Raw genomic sequence first — 7,670 nt, 5'->3', positions numbered from 1 at the left:
AATCTGCATGACATCTTTTAGCACATTTGGTTTTTATTACTTCTGTTAGACATAGGAGATTATAATTATCAACCTTCCTTACCACCATCTCCTAAGAGAGTGAACAGATTTAATCTCTTTTAAAAACTGTTGGCTTTTCAAAACCCTACAGTCTGGAAAAATGTATTGATAGGTATGGATATGATGACAGATTATTTGCGTTTTAGAAAAAGTCTTAGAGTGAAGAGCCTAGCACGAGTGGTGGTGGCGGCGATGATGACGGTCGTTATAATGGTGTCGTAGGCCAAGGGACCTCCCAGCTCCTTTTCCTGTCCTGGACCTCTTCACTGATTCCCTTTGCTACGGCACTACAGGCGGACATAGAGGAGAGGCGCTGGGCCGGGTCGCCATGTGTGTGTGTGTGAGAGAGAGACGGCCACGGTAACATATTGAAGTTTTCACCAAGATGCCTCATTAGCAAAAATAGCTGGATTTATAAAGTAACTGGAATGCTGAGAAGAGACTTCTCACAAAGATAACATCACTCAAGCACTCAAGCTCTGTGTGACTGAATTTTAGGAGTGCCTGCCAGCTATGGCATCTGTTACCCTAGCAACATCTGAATGGATTCACTTTTTTAAGGAGGCTGGTATTCCACCAGGGCCAGCTGTCAACTATGCAGTGATGTTTGTGGATAACAGGATTCAGAAGAATATGCTGATGGACCTAAACAAGGAGATCATGAATGAGCTGGGGATTACGGTTGTGGGAGATATTATTGCTATCCTCAAGCATGCGAAGATTGTGCACCGTCAGGATATGTGCAAGGCCATCACAGAGACTGTATCTTGTGTTCAGCCAACCCTTCAGTCTGAGTTTCGCAGGAATGCCAATAGTCCTGCCACCAGGATGATTGCAAACAGTTTAAGCCGTGCCTCACCACCCACCACTCCCGTCCGAAGACCTGACACCAGCACATCCAAAATATCGGTCACAGTCTCCAACAAGATGGCTGTGAAGAATGCACAAGCAGCTTTGATTGAAGCCACTGATGAAAGCTGTACAATCCCCGTGAAGCGTCGCAGAGTAACGGCAGAGATGGAGGGCAAATACATTATAAACATGCCTAAGGGAACCACACCTAGGACCAGGAAAATTCTGGAGCAGCAGGCCGCTAAAGGTATACAGCGGACTTCTGTGTTTGACCGGCTTTGTGGATACTACTACAGGAAACAAGCCCACAGGTGTATTTAGCCATCTGGGAGATGCTATGGAGGAGGAAGATAAAGCTTTGGAGAGCGATGATGACAGCTCTGTGCTGCAGTATGCTGGAGTTCTTAAAAGAGTTACCAAGCCCCTTGGTAAGGAAACTGCCAAGTCAGGGATCACAATTAAGGCAAAAGCCACCAGCACAAAACCCAAGCTGGCTGTACACCCTTAAACTGCTTGGAAACAAGACAGCAGGGGGCACGGGAGGCCTAGCAAAAAGCACAAAGACTACTTCAGGACCGAAGATCAGCATTACCCAGAGACTGGGCAAGACTTCACTGCCACTGGTGGAGCAAGACAGCAAAGTTACCAGCAGCAGGTGCAAGACAGAACCTCCCTTCCGTATTACCATCAAAAGGACTTTAGGCAGTGCAAAAGTGAGCAGCACCAGTGAGAGCCATAGTGCACAGATGGACAATACTGGACCAGTGAGTGTTTTCAAAAAACTAGGCACAAAGAAGAAATGAGTATGGATGAGGAAAGGGATACACATTTAATAGTAAAAGTGCTGAATTTCAAGCCATTTTGCCAATATATGTTCTTACTACTTTTTTGATTAAAATAAGGCTTGAATTTAAAAAAAAAAAAGTCTTAAAACTGTACTTTTTAGAAGATTTGTTTAATTCTATTGAAATTGATGATTTTATAGTACTATGAATGAAATATAATTCTGTTTTCTTTATAATTTTGTGAATTGCTTAGAACTTGTGGTTTTATCAGTATAATAATAATAATAATAATTCACTTAAAGGTTCCACCCAAATTTAAAAAATTGGCCCTCAATATCTAGGAATGTGTCTTTCCGTGTGTAAGAAATTGAGAGATCTAATAAGGAAAACAGAAACAGAAATTCCTGTAGAAGGTTGGAGTTGTGAGCATCTTTTCTGGAGTTACAAGGGATAGGATCTTTTCCATTCAGGAGAAGAGTGACCTATCTCAGAGCAGTGCAAAAGGACAAAACCTCTCTGTGTGGAGAAGAACTGTTTCCAAAGAGTATCCAGAGGAAGTTAAGAACTAGACAGTAATTTACTGTTAATCCATTTGGTGGAGAGAGTTGGTTGACTAATTCATTCATATTCAATTAGTTTTACCTGATAAAATAAAGAAATATGGGAGAGAAGTCCATAGTGCAAGAGGAATTCAAAACAAGGTTTTTTATAGTTTGGAAAAAAAAACATTTTTGAGGGCCTTGTTAACCCAAGAAAACTAGGAACAATGGGAAATGTAATAGTCACTAATGACTTTTCCAGATCCTCATAGAACTATGAGACTGCCACTAGGGTCTGACACCCCCATTTTGATGCTGTGAGCCAATGGGGTAGGAGCACTTGGGGTAGTGGCATAGCCAGATGGCTAATTTTAGGTGAGCCCAAAGTGGGTGAGCAGAGTTTTATTTATTTGCCACCGTCATATCCTCTGCTATATATCCTGCCCATTCTCCCCCACCCCCAACCCTCAAAATAAAAATACCTGAGCTGGTGGGGAACCAGCTGAAGACTCTTACTGACCAGAAATCTTCAAAGCAGGGAAGCCGACAGCAGTATCCTGAAGTGGCCACCACTGCTCCCACTGGCTCCACATTCATGCTCAGTTTCCACTGTGAGGGCAGTAGCGACCACTCTGAGGCACTGCCGTTTCCTACCAAGCTTTGATGAGTTCTGGCCAAGAGGAGTCTTCAGCTGGTGGAGCTTGGGGATCTCCTCGAACCACAGCAAGGGTGGGTCCCTACCCACCGAGGCACACACGTGGCTACATCCCATGGGGCAATGGGACATGTAGAAGATGGGGGTGTTTAAGAGGTGATTAAGGGTTCATGCGAAGAATTGAAAGGGCTGTCAAGGGTGAGATGGAAGTTTTTTTCCTACCTCCAGCCTCTTTAAAAAACTAAGTATATTCTATTTTGTAAAAGTTCATTTAACCAATTTAAGACCACTCACATGATTCCAATCTTACTAAGTCTCAACCAGTGCATTTTTTCTAGCAAAAAAGGTGCCGGTACTCAAATGCCAGACCACCCTTCAGGGGTGGGGTGATCACTCAGGGACGCACCCCACAACAGCCAGACCCCCTGCAATCAGTCACAGAATCTATGACAAGGCAGAATTGGTGTGTAGAGCCTGAGCTCTTTCATTAAAACTTAGGGACCATGGGTCAATTTTAGCAGACAATGGAAAAGGTGCCGGTACTCAGTACCCCCTCAAAAAAGGCCCTGGTCTCAACAAACATAAGACATGGTCAACTGTATCAAACACTGCTGATATGCTGAATTGCAATAAGTCATTTGTCCCACTTTACTTCAAGCTTTACTTCAGTAAAAATTACTATCAATAAAAATTTAGTACTAAAATATTATCTAAATCTGTATTGTGACATGTGTAAACCTTCATGTTTTTCGAAAAAAAAAAGGAGAACATTCCTGAGCTACCAATAATTCTGATAATTCAACTATAATAGGAATACTAGCAATTGGGCGGAAAGTACTACAGAGAGTCTGATCCAAACCTTTAAGTAGGGGTGTCAACATAATATTTATCTATTTATTGGGATGTATTAACTGCCTTTATGAAGAGATTCACCCAAGGCAGTGTACAGCAGGTCTAATTTAATGTAAAACTTACAATTTTGATAACAGCATAACAATAGTAAATACCTCCTAAGATAGTAGGGAAAATGCCCTGTCTGAACATAGGATTCCTTTTACTTAAGGTACACTAACGGATTTAGCGCTCACTAATGAATTAGCATGCATTAAGTGCCATCCCTAGGGTTATCAAGATGCAAGTTAACGTGGAGGGGCATAATCGAACAGAAACGCCTATCTCCATGGGCGTTTATCTCCGAGAACGGGTCCATGAAGGGGCGGGCCGAACCGAATTTTCGAAAAAGTGGACGTTTTTGAGCTGGGCGTTTGTTTTTTTTTTAGCAATAATGGAAACTAAAAACGCCCAGCTCAACAACGTCCTAATCCGAGCCATTTGGTCGTGGGAGAGGCCAGGATTGGAAGTACACTGGCCCCCCTGATATGCCAGGACACCAACTGGGCACCCTAGGTCAGTGCAGTGGACTTCAGAAAAAGCTCCCACATGCATAGTTCCTTTACCACGGGTGCTGAGCTCCCAACCCCCTCCCCCCTACCCCAAAACCCACTACCCACAAATGTACAACACTACCATAGCTCTTAGGTAGGGGCACCTACATGTGGGTACAGTGGGTTTTGGAGGCCTGAATAGGAAACTAGTGTTGCAGTATGATTCAGAGTCTAAAGTTCGTAATCAAATACAAGTGAATGGTACGACTCTAGAATATGACTAATTGAAAAAATGTGCTCATAAAGTGGAGAAAAAGCCCTCAGAAACCTGAGACTGACAGTCACAGGTTTGGAGCGGGGTTTACTGATATTTAAAAGTAATCCTCGCCCAGATTCTATCATCGGGTAAAAAAACTCCACTAGTGTGAACTTATGTTAGACACAAATGCCTGTATCCCTAATCTTTCATGTTGTATGGTGTTTATCAGGCATGTGAAAAATGATTCTAAATGATAACACTGCTAAGCTTACGGCTTTTGACTTAAATAACAAATTGTAATGAACGCTCTCTTATCTTAATGTCCCTAACGGGGGCCACTGCCGTTTCACTCTTACAACGGAGCTTCCTCAGGGACAGGGTTTGAAAGCGCAATGCTGTGGTTCTGTGAAAATAAAAGATATAAGCTTAGACAATCAAATTTAAGTAGTACATAAACGCACAAAAGGCATGAACACTTGGTAAAGCTTACAGCTTAACGGAGCGCCAACTCTTACAAAATGGCGTCTCAACGTCGGTCAGTCTGTCATCTGACATTTATACAAATTTAAATAGGTTGTTTGCAATTCATTGATTGTAAGACAACCCAGATTGGCTGATAAGCTAGTAAAAAACATGCCAATCAATTGAACTGTTGAGACCGTTTGGTTCTAATGAATTCAAATCAAAAATCCGTTGTGCTTCTCTTCTTTGTAATTTAAGTTTGCGATCCCCTCCTCTGTTTGATGCATTAATTTTATCAATTGCAAAACATTTAAGATCCTCAAATCTATGTTTCTTATCAATACAATGTTGCACCAAAGGTTCTTTAAATGCTTGCCTACGTATGTTGGAACGATGCTCAAGAATCCTTATTTTTAGCATTCTAGTGGTCATCCCAACGTATGATTTATTGCAAGGACAGCTGATCACGTAGACAACATGATCTGATAAACAGTTGGTAAAATAACGAAGAGCATGATGTCTGTTGATTTTCGTGATATATATCTGCTTAGTTTGTTGAGTAATAGAGCAGATAGGACAAAGACCACATTTGAAATGCCCCTGCAGTCGTAACGTGCTTTTGTTGATAGATATAAGATCTGCTGGGCTAATCATTTCTTTAATGTTGTTGTTCCTGGCATAAGCAATCCTTAAATTGCTATTCTTAAACACAGGGATTGAACGTACAATGTCCCATCTGCTTTTGATTAATTTGGCTAAAGACGGGCTGTCCTCATTGTACTGCATAACCATTGTGCAAGTGTCCGCATCTTCTTTGTCTTTAGTGGTAGTTATTAGAAGTAAATCTCTACTATTAAATTTAGCTCTTAGATAAGCTTTCTGAAGTATAGATCTGGAGTAGCCTCTTTCAGCTAAGTCATCCATTAAAGCCTTAGCTTGCTGTTTGAAAGTGGAGAAGTCCGTGCAAATACGCCTTAATCTTAGCATTTGAGAAAAAGGTAAACTACTCTTTAAATGTGCCGGGTGACAGCTAGAGTTATGAAGGAATGTGTTCTTGTCAGTTCTTTTTTTGTACACCTTTGTAATGAAGCGATTGCAAGTCAATCTAACTTCTACATCTAGATAATGAATTAGTTCAGCAGAATGTTGTTCTGTGAATTTAATATTGTCACTGCAGCTGTTAAGCCATGTCATGAAACTGTTAAGTTCTGTGAGGGAACCTCCCCATAACATGAAGACTTCATCAATGTAACGCCACCATGTAATAATGGCTTTAGAAAATGGAGAATGATTAATCCATTCTTTTTCGAATTCTGACATGTAGAGATTGGCAATGGAGGGAGCAAATGTGGCTCCCATTGCAACTCCACTGATTTGTAAAAAGAACTTGTTGTCAAACAGAAAATAATTTTCTTTCAAAGCAATCCTGGTAAGAGTTAGTAAAAATTCAGTAGGAACTTGATGTGGTCTTTGTCTATTGTTAAGTGTATTCAGTACTGTTTTCAAGGCATCGTCCTGAGGAATGGAAGTGTAAAGAGAGCAGACGTCAAGTGTTACCATTGTTATTGGATGTTGTTTAAAAACAACCTCATCTAGTTTACAAATAAAATGTGTACTATCTCTGATGTAGGATTGTTGTTTAGGAACTTCCACTTTCAAAAAAGTGTCAACAAATGCAGATAGTGGCTCTAAAACTGAATTCCTCCCTGACAAAATAGGTCTGCCTGGAGGACATTAAGATAAGAGAGCGTTCATTACAATTTGTTATTTAAGTCAAAAGCCGTAAGCTTAGCAGTGTTATCATTTAGAATCATTTTTCACATGCCTGATAAACACCATACAACATGAAAGATTAGGGATACAGGCATTTGTGTCTAACATAAGTTCATACTAGTGGAGTTTTTTACCCGATGATAGAATCTGGGCGAGGATTACTTTTAAATATCAGTAAACCCCGCTCCAAACCTGTGGTTTTGGAGGCCTCCCATTTACCAGCACAAGTGTTACAGGTGGGGGGGATGGGCCTGGGGCCACCTGGCTGAAGTGCACTGCGGTACCCACTAAAAGTGCTCCAGAGACCTGCATACATGCAGGCCTCTAGGACTGGTTGCTGCTATATAACATTGACACACCAATTGACACCTGAAGACTAATCTCTCCGAAAACGTCCTTTATTGGAATAACCGCCTTTACTCATAGTTAACTGCAGATCAGAGGTTGTGCCCCACTGGCATCGAGTCTCCCTGGTACTGAGATGAGCAGTAGGTCAGAGCTGGCAGAATGCTGTACAATGCCCTCTTTCAGCCACATTCAAGGGAAGAACTAAGTTGTCTAACGTGATTAACACAGGAAAGGGAAGTAAAACTGGCTTACAAAAATGGCCACTACCGCATGGACTTCAACAGGAAACACAACAGGGCACACTCTGACCCAGTAGGCAGAGGGAAAAGCACCATGGGAGAAGAGCCTACCAACTACCAACATCGTGAGACTGTAACACAAGCTAATGAAATCACGGAGCCCAATACCCTACACCCACCACAATGCAATGCGACCCTGTACTGCACCCGAGAGCCACATCTGACCCAGGGAAAGGCTGTGACAGGATCGAACACATTCTGCTGTCATGGAGGTGGGTATGGCATTTGAGGCTGGCATACAGGCTGGAAAAAA

General features: G+C 41.8%; 1 pseudogene; it reads left to right on the top strand.

Moving 5' to 3' along the window:
• The first annotated feature begins 228 nt into the window (after positions 1–228).
• LOC115460283 lies at positions 229–1,715 on the top strand (annotated as a pseudogene).
• Positions 1,716–7,670: the final 5,955 nt, after the last annotated feature.

The sequence above is a fragment of the Microcaecilia unicolor genome, chromosome 1, assembly GCF_901765095.1.
Source record: "Microcaecilia unicolor chromosome 1, aMicUni1.1, whole genome shotgun sequence".
Taxonomy (NCBI): domain Eukaryota; kingdom Metazoa; phylum Chordata; class Amphibia; order Gymnophiona; family Siphonopidae; genus Microcaecilia; species Microcaecilia unicolor.
Note: the sequence above shows the minus strand (reverse complement) of the source record. Positions and strands in the feature narration are given on the sequence as shown.